Here is an 11,769-nt window from a genome sequence, read left to right as displayed (position 1 = left end):
TAGTGGATTTTAGTGATACCTCGGAGACGACTCAATCCTGAAGCAAGTTTGATCTGAAGAGAAGCATCTCTTTTTGTCTTGCTAATGAACTTAACCCCCCCCCCCCAAAGTATGCACATGGCCAGAAGGACAAGGCCTTCATGAATGTCCCTCTAACAACACCTGAACTGAGAACAGCAATATCTTCAAAAATCAGGGTAGTGACTAATGTGGTCATTTTTAATTCTTCTCCTGCATGATTTTTAACATCTTGGTCTGATGAAGGAGCCAGTGGAGCTTTGAAAGCTTGCAACATGTTTTTTTGTGCATTTTGGTAGGCCGATAAAGGCATCACTGGTTTGTGCATTTTGGATATTGCTGAACTTTACTACACAGCCAACATGCTACCCTGGGTTTTGCCATTCAAAATGTTCAGCGGAAGTTTTAATTTACTGTAATGCTGAACATTTACTGCAATGCTGAAGGAAATAATGGGGGAGGGCAGAATTCTTACAGCGAATCAAATGTTCTCATTTTGTACACGCACGCACAGACACATGCACACTGACACACAAACATAGCCAGACTCCAGGTTCTCCTGTGCAAATTAACCAATGGGAAAACTGCCCTAGCTAAGCCCTCTTTAGACCTAAAATGGATTTTTGCTGCAACAAGTATCAGTAGGTGCAAAATTTTGATTAAAAACGTCAACTCCAGTAAATTCTTCTCAGGCAAAAAAAAGAAAGAAAGAAAGAAAGAAAGAAAGAAAGAAAGAAAGAAAGAAAAAAGTGGCAATCCCAAGTTAGCTAAGAAAAAGAAACTTACTGAACCTTGGGAAAGAGAATAAAGAGCTTTATGCTTTATTGCAATCTGCCTTGCTGAGAAAATAAAAACTTCAGGAGAACACTAAAAGCACATCTATTTGTGCTGTCTCTCTGCTGCCCCCTTCTGGAAAAGTGGAGAATCATGCATGCATGTTATTAAACCTTACTGTAGATACTCATATATAAGTCTGGAAATATTAGTCAAAAAAATTGACCCAAAAATCTTGGTTAATTTATCCATGGGTCAATGTAGGTACGTACTGTACCTTAACTCTTATATAAAAAAAGACCCATCTCCTTCTCTGAATAGAGTGGCAAAAGATGAGAGCTTAGTCTAAAATGGTGAAGGGTCTGGAAACCATGCCCTATGAGGAACAACTTAAGGAGCTGGGGATGTTTAGCCTGGAAAAGAGAAGGTTAAGAGGTGATATGATAGCCCTGTTTAAATATTTGAAGGGATGTCATGCTGAGGAGGGAGCAAGCTTGTTTTCTGCTCTCCAGAGACTAGGACCCAGAGCAATGGATGCAAGCTGCAGGAAAAGAGATTCCAGTTCAATATTAGGAGGAACCTCCTGACAGTAAGGGCTGTTCGACAGTGGAACATACTTCCTCAGAGAGTGGTGGAATCTCCCTCCTTGGAGGTCTTTAAGCAGAGGCTTGATGGCCATTTGTTGGGCATACTTTGATTTAGATTTCCTGCATGGCAGAATGGGGTTGGATTGGATGGCCCCTGTAGTCTCTTCCAGCTCTATGGTTCTATGATTCTAGTCCGTCCTGGAGGACCCAGAAGAAGTACTGATCACCTGTATTTTCTTTACTACAGCACAGGGAGAGAGGCAACCTAGTGTCCCTTTGGAGCAACCATCAAGAAACCCCTCTTCTCTTCATCTAGTAGCCAACCAGATACAGGGATGAGAAATTAATTTCAGTGTGTCGTTGAGCATAATTTATCCAATTCATCTTAGATAGACAGACAGATAGGTGTGTTTCATATTTATCTTTATTATTTATACTTCTGGCTGGCTGTCTATCAGATTTATTTATTATTTCCTAAATCTTTGGTGTTTATTGGTTTTTGGGCGGGTGGCGGTTGCGTTTTTTAGTCAAGTCTTACATTTTTCTTTTTTAAATTTTCCAGTTCACACCACTAAGATTTGAACACAGACCTGGATGCATTTTAGAAGTCCATTCTTGGCTCATCTTGAGATGCAATTTGGCCAACAACGGGGACAAAATATGAAATGCTTCCATTGTAAAACTGTGCACAGAAAACACATATACTTTGAAGGACTTTTGTTGTTCTCAGATTGAAGGCTTTCATGGCCGGCATCCATAGTTTTTTGTGGGGTTTTTTGGGCTATGTGGCCATGTTCCAGAAGGGTTTGTTCCTGATGTTTCACCAGCATCTGGGGCTGGCATCTTCAGGGAATGCACAAAACTGAAAAACCCATAAAAAAACATTTGTTGTTGTCATGCGCCTTCAAGTATTTTCCAACTTATGGCAACCCAGGTGTTTCTGGGGTTGAGAGTGTGTGATTTGTCCAAAGTCACCCAATGGGTTTACATGGCTGAACAGTATTTTGAACCCTGGTCTCTAAGGCCCTAGTCCAACACCAAAGCCCTGGCTTTAGATATTTTGAAGGATATATATATATATACATGGAAATACATGCAATTTTTTGTGTGAGGGAAACTCTCACATCTGAGTCCAATGAGCTTTGAGGGGCACAGTGAAGAACCTCAATGAGCTTGAGTTTGTGTAGTCCATACACTCTTAACCAAAGGAGGAGATGAAAATCTGGGTGCAGCATATCTGGGAAGGGTTGCCAACTAGAAGAGATGGGGTCTGCCTGAACAACTCCTGTCCTGCCACAGAAGTGTGATCTGGACATGTGATTGATAACTACATTTTCACCCTTCCCCAGTTCGTCCCTCCCACCCAGTCATTTTCTTGCAGCTTCAAACTGAACCCAAACCAAAGTGGACCCTTGTTTGCAGAACGGAGGGCTTCTACCCAGCTCCAGTGCAGTTGACATGGTCTCTTTCTGGACTCAAGCTAACTCCATCCCAGCAGAATTGTACAGACTCCGTTGGGTCCCACCAAGCCTCCAGCCTTCTTGACCTGTCTAATCCCCACCAAAAAGAAAGCTATGCCTGCATTGTGGAGCACCCATCTTTGACTGAACCATTAAGTGTTCAATATTACTATGGTGAGTAGAAGAACCCAAATTATTTAAAGCACTCCTGTCTCCTAGTGGCAGTTTGAAATAGTTTTGAATGTTCAGAGCTCACTCATGGAACTAACATTACCATATTTCTCTCGATGGAAGGGCGGAGACAACATCATCAGCATCATCTGATTGATTTCCCCAAGCCTGGCGAGACTTCCCTCTTGTTTGTGGTCATGCCATTTTGAGAACATCAAATATATGGTATATGGATGAAGGCTGGGTTGCCACCTTATTCTTCACAACTGTGGTCAAGATTCTGTTTGCTAGTTGCATAGCATTGTGCAAGAAGAGTTGTGTCGCAGTGCTGGATTATACAGCGGCACAAACAACTGTGCAACGGCCAATGCGACCATGTACTCTCCTCTTGTACAATAGTTGCTCCAGCTTGGCACCCATTGCTAAGGCTCAGACTGGCCAAGCCTCTTAAGCAGCACGTTGAGGCTTGTGTGAATGGTTTACACTGGTGTCATATGGCTTGCACTATTCCAAGTAGGATGCCACTCTTGTAAAACCACTGAGAAAGTCTTGCTGTTTTCATAACAGCATTTCACACTAGCATAGAGCCACAACAGGATTCCATCATTGTTCAGAGATGCAGTGATGAGAAAAGCTTTTATACTGATCCTGAGGTTAGAGATGGAGGAGTCCTCCAATGTTGGCAAGCTTTGAAGGAACTAGATCAGTTTTCTGTGCTAATAAACCATGGACTCTTCTTCTTCCAGAACCCCAGCTTCAGGCCTACTTAGCCCCTTCAGTGACTGAGGTTCTGAATCTGCTCAAGATTGGGACAATCTTCAGCATCGCCATTGCCTTTTTGGCACCTGGTATGGAATAATCCCCTCCCACCCCATACTGTATGTCTTCGAGGATATATTCTTTTTGATAGATATTTGACTGATATATCAGACTAACATGGCTAAAATCTCTGACTTCTTTCCACACTATTAATATTTTATCTCCTACTAGTGCTGCTATTCCACTTTAATTGCTCTGGCTGCCTCCTGTTTCATTCTGGGATTTGCAGTTTAAGGAGAGGTACTTAGAATTCTCAGCCAGAGACCTCTTAGGCATCACTGAACTACAAGCCTCAGAATCCAACAGGAGGCAGCCAGAGCAGTCAAAGTGGAATAGCAGCACTATAAGAGTGCATTGCAGTAATGTGGCTAGTCACTGTGTCCAACTTTTATTCCATCTGTTTATAGACACATGGGTCATCATACCACTCACCCAAACAGGCATCACACCCAATGAAGGGGATGAGATAGTGCTATCACTAGGGCAAGTGAAGACAGTTGAGAAGTGAGGGTTTTAGTAGCGACTGGCAGCTTCTGTGTAAGAAGAACAATGCTTCTGCTATTGGGTTTAGCTCAAACTTTCAAGAACCTATCCACTGCACTGGATCAGTCTTGGAGATAGAGTCCAGCATCTTGGATCCTTTATATCCCCCCTCCCACCACATTAAACCATTAAACAGCTGCTAAATATATACATGAGCATTGCCATGGGGAGGGGGATGTTGACAATATTATCCATGGCACTGAGACTACATGGCTACCTGCACACTTGACCACATGTCTTCTTCGTTTTTCCTTCCACAGTGTGTGCAAGTTTCTGCAGAAAGCAGCCAAGAAGATCCCTAGTTGGTCATGCTACAGGATCTCAACGGGTCATGGATTCCCACACCAGGCGGGTCTTCTGAGAGGAAGACAGATGGAACTTTGAAATAACAGTGTGGAATAGTGGGACCAGTTTATAACTTTGGAAGAACCCCTTTGGTTCTTTGCATTCGTGACCAATGTGCCTCTTCTTTTTCATGCAAATCTCTCTCTCTCTCTCTCTCTCTCTCTCTCTCTCTCTCTGTCTTTCTCCCTTTTCCATCATCTTTCCCAGAATTTGGAATTCACCTTTGTATCTGTCTGTGTTTGTGTGATTCCCTAAATCCCCTGCTAGAATAGTCAGTGGTCATGCAGCTGGTGGCTCCAAGCCGCTGGAGTCCAAAACAGTTATATTTTAAACCTGTATGTATTACATACCTTCATGCTGTGGTAGACAGTCTTCTATCTGTTTAACAGACAAGAATAGAGCTTGCAGAAAGTTAATTTTGGAGGCCTCTTGTTAGTCCCAACTCCAGCAGACCCATGGGATTTATTTATCTATTGACTCACTATTCAATATATCGGTTCACTATTGGTTTAATGAGTCTACTGTAGTTGGGACTAACCAATAGATTCCAGGCCTTCTTTATCTAGATTCTGAATTTTGCAAAGGATACATATATACTTTACCATTGTAGAGCATGTGAAACTTTGTCTTCTTTCATTCTTCCACTGTGAATACATGCTTTCAAGGTTTTTTTAATTTTAATTTTACTCTATTAAAAATGCAGTAAAGAGATAAATGTGCAAATAGATACATACATGTGTGATGCTTTTAAAAAGGAAATACAAAAATATAAAATCGACATCCCATTTTCACCATGGATAGAAGGTCAAGACTGAGGGTTGAATCAGCCTTCCGCTTCAGAGAATACACCTTTGACCAGTGGAGTCAGCTGTCTTTTTTCCTCATATGTGTACCATTGGCAGCCAGAGGAACCTGAACATCTTTCATGTGTTTGCAACAGGGATGAGAATCATGCAGCCCTCCAGAGGTGGTTGGACTGCAACTTCTAGCATTCCTCATTGGCTATGCTGTCTGATGCTATTGGGACTTGCAGTCCAGCAACATCTAAGGGGCTCCATGATTCCTAACCCTGATGCAAACCACCTTCTCTTGCTATATCCTTCCAAAGTCAAGGGAGGAAAGACATTCCTATGACTTTTCACATTCTCTTCTTTCTTTCTCCCTGCCCCATAACTTCTCATCAGGGCTGTTGTTCATTCAACAGTTATAGCTCTGGAGTTTTAAAATGTCCTTTATATAGTCTGCAGTACTTCTGCTTAACATCTCTTCTGACAGCTTTTGGGAATGCAGCCCAAAGTAGATGCCAACAAGCCCAACTGGGATTCCTCCTTCCTGCTTAGTCATTCATGTTAAGCCTTTTTGCTGTGTACCAAATCTACAAAGCACTTCCAAAGTCATTGCCCTGCAGCCCTCCAAAAGAGACTCTGTTTAGAGCCAATCTAGGACAGATGAAGAACTGAAGTTCTAAGGTCAGGACGGCGATGAGCTTTCAAGTGATGTCACCAAGGTTCACATTCTCTGGCTTCAAAATAAATGAGTCTTTCCAGCTCATAATGTTTGCCTAATCTCAAGCATTGACGGTTCCAGGAGAAAATAATTATGCTGCATGATGATGATGGAGGAAGAGGAAGAGGCATAATCTTAATCCAGTCTAACAAAGTGAAACCAACTTTGCCAGACAGTTTAGGACTATCAGTAGGGACAAATTGAGGCTGCCTCTAATTATCATTAATTATACTGATATTTAACCCATTTCTGAATCAACCTGAGGAGTATTTGCTTGTCACTAAAGATTCTTATAATATGTAGCAAACAACCTGGCACCGTCCAAATGTTTTGAACTACAACCACACTACGTCCCAGTTGTTATGGCCAAAAATCAAGGACGATGGGAACTGCGGACCAAAATATCCTGATGGCACCAGGTTGCTTTCTTCTGGTATACTGGTGTTTTCAATTCCCATTAGGCCATGCAACTCATAATACAACCTTTGGCTAGTCAGTTTCCTTTAGTTTGTCCTATCTCACAGGAGTATTGTGAAGCTGAAAAGGTGCGATCTCCATTTTAGGTCTGAATCCTCTATTATATTCTGTTTAAAGTAACTTTATGGATACTTAGCTATGCTATAGAGGTGCTAAGAAACTCTGTTAATGAATTTCAAATATGCATAATGTGACAATGGCAAGTGTGTCTATACTGGCTATATCAATGTACATCAACACTCTCTAGTTGGTGTCCCAATGCACAACAGAATCAATGTGCATTGTTCCTGATGTGCATGAGTCCCATTGTGCATCAGTCCTAACATGTATCAATCACTCTGCTGACACACCTATTTAGTAACATCATGGCAACCACTTGCGGGGTACAAACATTACAGAACTGCCCAATTCTAATTCCCACAAACCCGTCTTTAGTCATCATTGGAAATGTGGGTAGGAGCCGCCTCTAATTTTTCCCCAGCCCAAAATATTTCAGCCTTGAGCAACCTTGGACTTATCCTTCACTCATCCTTCCTTTTGTTTGCGGATGAGGCCATTTTTGCTAAGGAAGAATGACGGGTTGATTTGTTTGTATGAAAAAATGGTGTACGTAGCAGGTGCATGACCAGAACAGTTTCATGTTTAAAATACTTTTGTTGCCTTTACATCCTTCCTCTGTCTCCATCCTGCCAGCACTAAGCCTGAGTACATACATACAATAGAAACAAAGGCATACTTTTACAAGCCTGAGTTGGACAGCAGAAGACAAATGGGCTGGAGAGGCAGCCCTGAGGTTCCAAACAGTAGCAAGTTTGCTGCCAGGTTTGTTCCTCTCGAAAGGAAGATTGGTGATTTGCTTTCACTAGCTGGTCTTCTGAGAAGCAAGAAAATACCTGAAAGGGAAATGCCTCTCAATCTGGTGAGAGATGCTGTGATGGATAGCAGCATGAATGTGTGAACAGAAGCAAAGTTTGAGTCAGGCAGAGAAAGGTGTGGAGAATGGAGTCTGGGCTTTGAAAGCATTTTCAGGGGTAGCTGTTACTTTAGAGCAGTGATGAGCGAAGTGTGGTCCTACAGATATTAGACTGCAGTTTTCATCATCCTTAGCTATTTTGATTAGAGCTAGTGAAAGTTGCAGTCCAACAAATTTTGAAGTTTGCTCACCCCTGGTCTGTATGTCTGACCTGGGAGCAAAAGACTTTGGCTGCTTGTTTAAGGTATGTGCCTCCAACTCTAGTCAACTTGCCATTGTAGATAATTTAAAACCTACTGTGTTGTTGATAAAAGGTAAACAGTATTACAGAACATCAGTAACCTTTCTGTGATCTTCCAAAGAAAGTTCACATTTATTCCCCGCAATTTCCCCTGCTTTCAAAAATGGAGTGATGATAATATTTCCTATCTATCCTGCCATCCTTTTCCATCTCAGGGATGTCACCCTTTGGGTTCCTATTTTGGACTGTAAATTCCTAGACTGTGGGATCTTATCATGTTTTTGTAAAGTGTTCAACCCACAGTGGTGGAATTAATGAGAAATATCATCGTTCTTGAATTGTACACAGCTCAAGTCCAGGCTTATCTGAAGGATCATATTTTCCCATGTGAGCTTGCCAGTCTTTTGAGATCTTCTAGGGAGGCCCTTCTTTCTGTCCCATCACTCTCACAGGTATACATGGTGGGAACATGGGAGAGGGCCCCAAGGCTCTCAAAGTCCCTTCCTTGAGGCTTCAAAAACCAATCCAAACAAAATCCCACTCATTCCTAAGATCAGTGCTTGTCCTATGAGCCTGATGGTTGCACCAGTTGTTCCTGCTCACATCCAGTGCTGCTGAAGAGTGTATTCATGCCCAATTCTCACTCTGTCCCTGGGGTACTAATGCCTTTTATTTATTTTACCACAGGAGATATCTCTGCACACTTCATCACATTATGATATCATCATGGGGCATTAAGTGCTTTGCAAACATTAGCTAATTGTGTTTTCTTACCATCCCTGGGTGTTTACTATATTGAAATTGCTTTATCATGTGCAATGTTTGCCACCCAGGAGACAGAAGACAGGAGAGATTAGGTGAACCCATGAGCCCAGAAACCTTGCCGTCTGTCTCTATAACCACTCTGGGTCCAGTATTCACCTTTAACCATGTATCTAGGAGATAGATTAGCTACTTAATTAAGCCATCTCCTGTTAGTTAGGATGCAGCAGACTGATATTTCTATCCACCTCCCACCAACAATCTCTGATGCAACTATAAGAAGCAGGATCCCTGACTCAGTTCCTCCTCACACTGGAGATTACTGGTGAGAAATAGATGGCAACTTCAGTCTGCTTCACCCCTATCAACCAGGGAACAGATCTCTGTCCAGGAGCCTTGGTGGTGCAGTGTGGTTAAATGTTGGTTCTACAGCCACAATATTGTAAGTTCAATCCTAGAAGAGGGGCTCCAAGGTCCACTCAGCCTTCCATCCTTTTGTAGATCATTAAAATAAGTATCTAGCTTTGGGGAGGCAATTGACTTACACATTGTAAACTGCTAAGGGAGTGTGCCAAGAAAAGCACTGGTGGTGCAGGGGTTAAATGCCTGTACTGCAAACCATAAGGTTGCGGGTTCAATACCAGTGAAAGGGCTCAAGCTCGACTCAGGCTTGCATCCTTCCAAGGAGGTTGCTAAAATGAGTACCCAGTTTGTTGGGGGCAGTTAGCTTACACTTTGTAAATCACTTAGAGAGTACTTGAATGCACTGATAAGCGGTATAGAAATGTACTTGCTATTGCTATCTGTCCCTCATAGTGGCTGATGCCCAGTAAAACAAGATTGGGGCACTTTAACAATCCTGGCAATAGTGCCAGAAATGTGAATACTTAAGCTTTGTCAATATTAGTGATGTTAACTTAGATTGTACGCCATAGGCAGGTTTACTCTTATATATTTATTGTTTTATGTACAGCGCTGTGCAAACCTACAGCGCTGTATAAATAAATAAATAAATAAATAATAACAACTCATGAAATTTCTTCTTTCTTTCTGCTGCACATAGGTCTTTGAAAACCACACAGTTTTTGAAGGCTATTTGCAAGTTGTGATGTATTATGTGCAAAATTCTCACGTGGTGGATTTGCACAGAGAACAGCATTTTCTGCACAGAGAACAGCATTCCCTTCAGTCCACCATCTCTCAGCTGAAGCCTCTCAAAACCTGCAATTTTTTTGTGTTGGTGAAGAGATGAGGCGCAGCAAACCAGCATCCAACTATTTCCCTACAGCTGCAGAACAAGAACATCATTCATAAGGACCTCTGCAAGACACTTTGAAGATCCTTGCAGTTGTATGTCCAGTTGTAGGAAAATAGCTGGACAGTCATCTGCTGCTCCTCTTGAGCTGTGACTGAGAGAAAAAGGGGAAGTGTTTAATGAGAGACTATTATAGCTACATCTCATAACTACATCTCCCAAAACAGGATTGCAGCCATTGTTTCTGGGAAAATCAATTCCACATACTTATAAGGACTGCAAATGGGATTAGAAGGAACACAAGAGCCTGCAAGGGATAGCAATTGATGTCATTGTGCCTATTGATTAAACATTTTTGGCACTTCAAACTTGTTAGTAGGGTACTTTTAAATAATTTGTTACTTTGTGTCCACTGTCATTCTTAAAAGGTTCATGAATGGAAGCTTCTCCACTATCTGGCATTCAGATTGTGTTAAATGTCATTTTTTAAAGAGAGAGAGAGAATGCAAATTTACAGATATATTTACACACATTATAACAAATTTTATTACTCTGCTCACTGCCAGAACATACCCAAATTAAAAAGAAAACAATCCCTAAAAATCTGGGACTGCAAAAGAGAGAATTCAGGAATTACTTTTATTTTTGGTTTGCAGTTAACATGCAGAAGACATTGAAACAGGGATGATAATCATGCGGTTCACTGGTCAAATGCTGTGTGGCAATTGGGTTCCACTGAGTATCCAAAAGCCAAGACAAGGTGGTCAATTGGATACACAACTATTACTTAAAAGTATCTTGCCTGAGAGCCTTGGTATCATTGCACCACTGTGTACCTTCAAACAAAGAGACATGCATGGAACACAATTTTGTTTTTATCCTTCTCCTTTTGCCATTACATGTGAGTGAAAGTTTGGCCCTGCTCATTTATTCAGCAGAAGGTGGTGCATCTGGGTTGAGCAGCCAAGACAGTGAGGATATACAGCTGGCATCCAGTTAGGTGTATATATCATTGCAAACTGACTTACAATCACATAAATGTGAACTACAATGTTGCACAACCCTAATATTATCAGGAGGGGAGCCAAGACATAGTTATATCTCCGGAACCATTCTGCAAACCATGCTAGCAGCATGGCCATTGCATAATAGTCACAATGTACAATGAGTCATGCTGCACAACAGCACACAATGGGAATCCCTACTGCATAACAGGACATCTTGCATGATGCTCCATTACACATTGATGAAAATCACTATATGATTATGTATCATGCCAGCAGCATAGCTTTATTAAAGATAAAGTTACACACTGTAGCCTTTGATGCACATTTCTGGTTATATCTCTGGAAAACACCAGCCTGATTAATTGGCATTTCAATCCTTTGCATTCCTCCCTTTGTCCAAATCTGCATCTTCTCTTCTACACTTCTTGGTTGCTTGGGAGGGAAAAAACTATTAGTGTAAACGGGAGAAGGGTCTGGGTCACAACTAGAGCAAGAGACAAAATGTTAAACCACCCTGCTTTGGGCTCTAAATCTAGAACTGGGCACCATTATCTCCTGTACCTTTATTTGAATATTTCAGCAGTAACTCACCAATTCTGGAAATACTGCAGCCGAATAGCCTACCTCGTGTGCATTTTTTTTTTCGCAAGAGCTCCAAATTTATACCATTTGGGGAGAAATATATTAAAACTATAGTCAGCCCTCAGCATCAGCAGAGGATCCATTCTGGACACCACAACTCCGCAGATACCAAAATCTGCAGATACTCAAGTTCTCTTAACCCTAATGGCAGCATGTGTATGCAGCCTTGCCACCATTAGGGACAACTGA

The sequence above is a fragment of the Sceloporus undulatus genome, chromosome 9 (genome assembly GCF_019175285.1).
Source record: "Sceloporus undulatus isolate JIND9_A2432 ecotype Alabama chromosome 9, SceUnd_v1.1, whole genome shotgun sequence".
Taxonomy (NCBI): domain Eukaryota; kingdom Metazoa; phylum Chordata; class Lepidosauria; order Squamata; family Phrynosomatidae; genus Sceloporus; species Sceloporus undulatus.
This window is presented reverse-complemented; position numbering follows the sequence as displayed.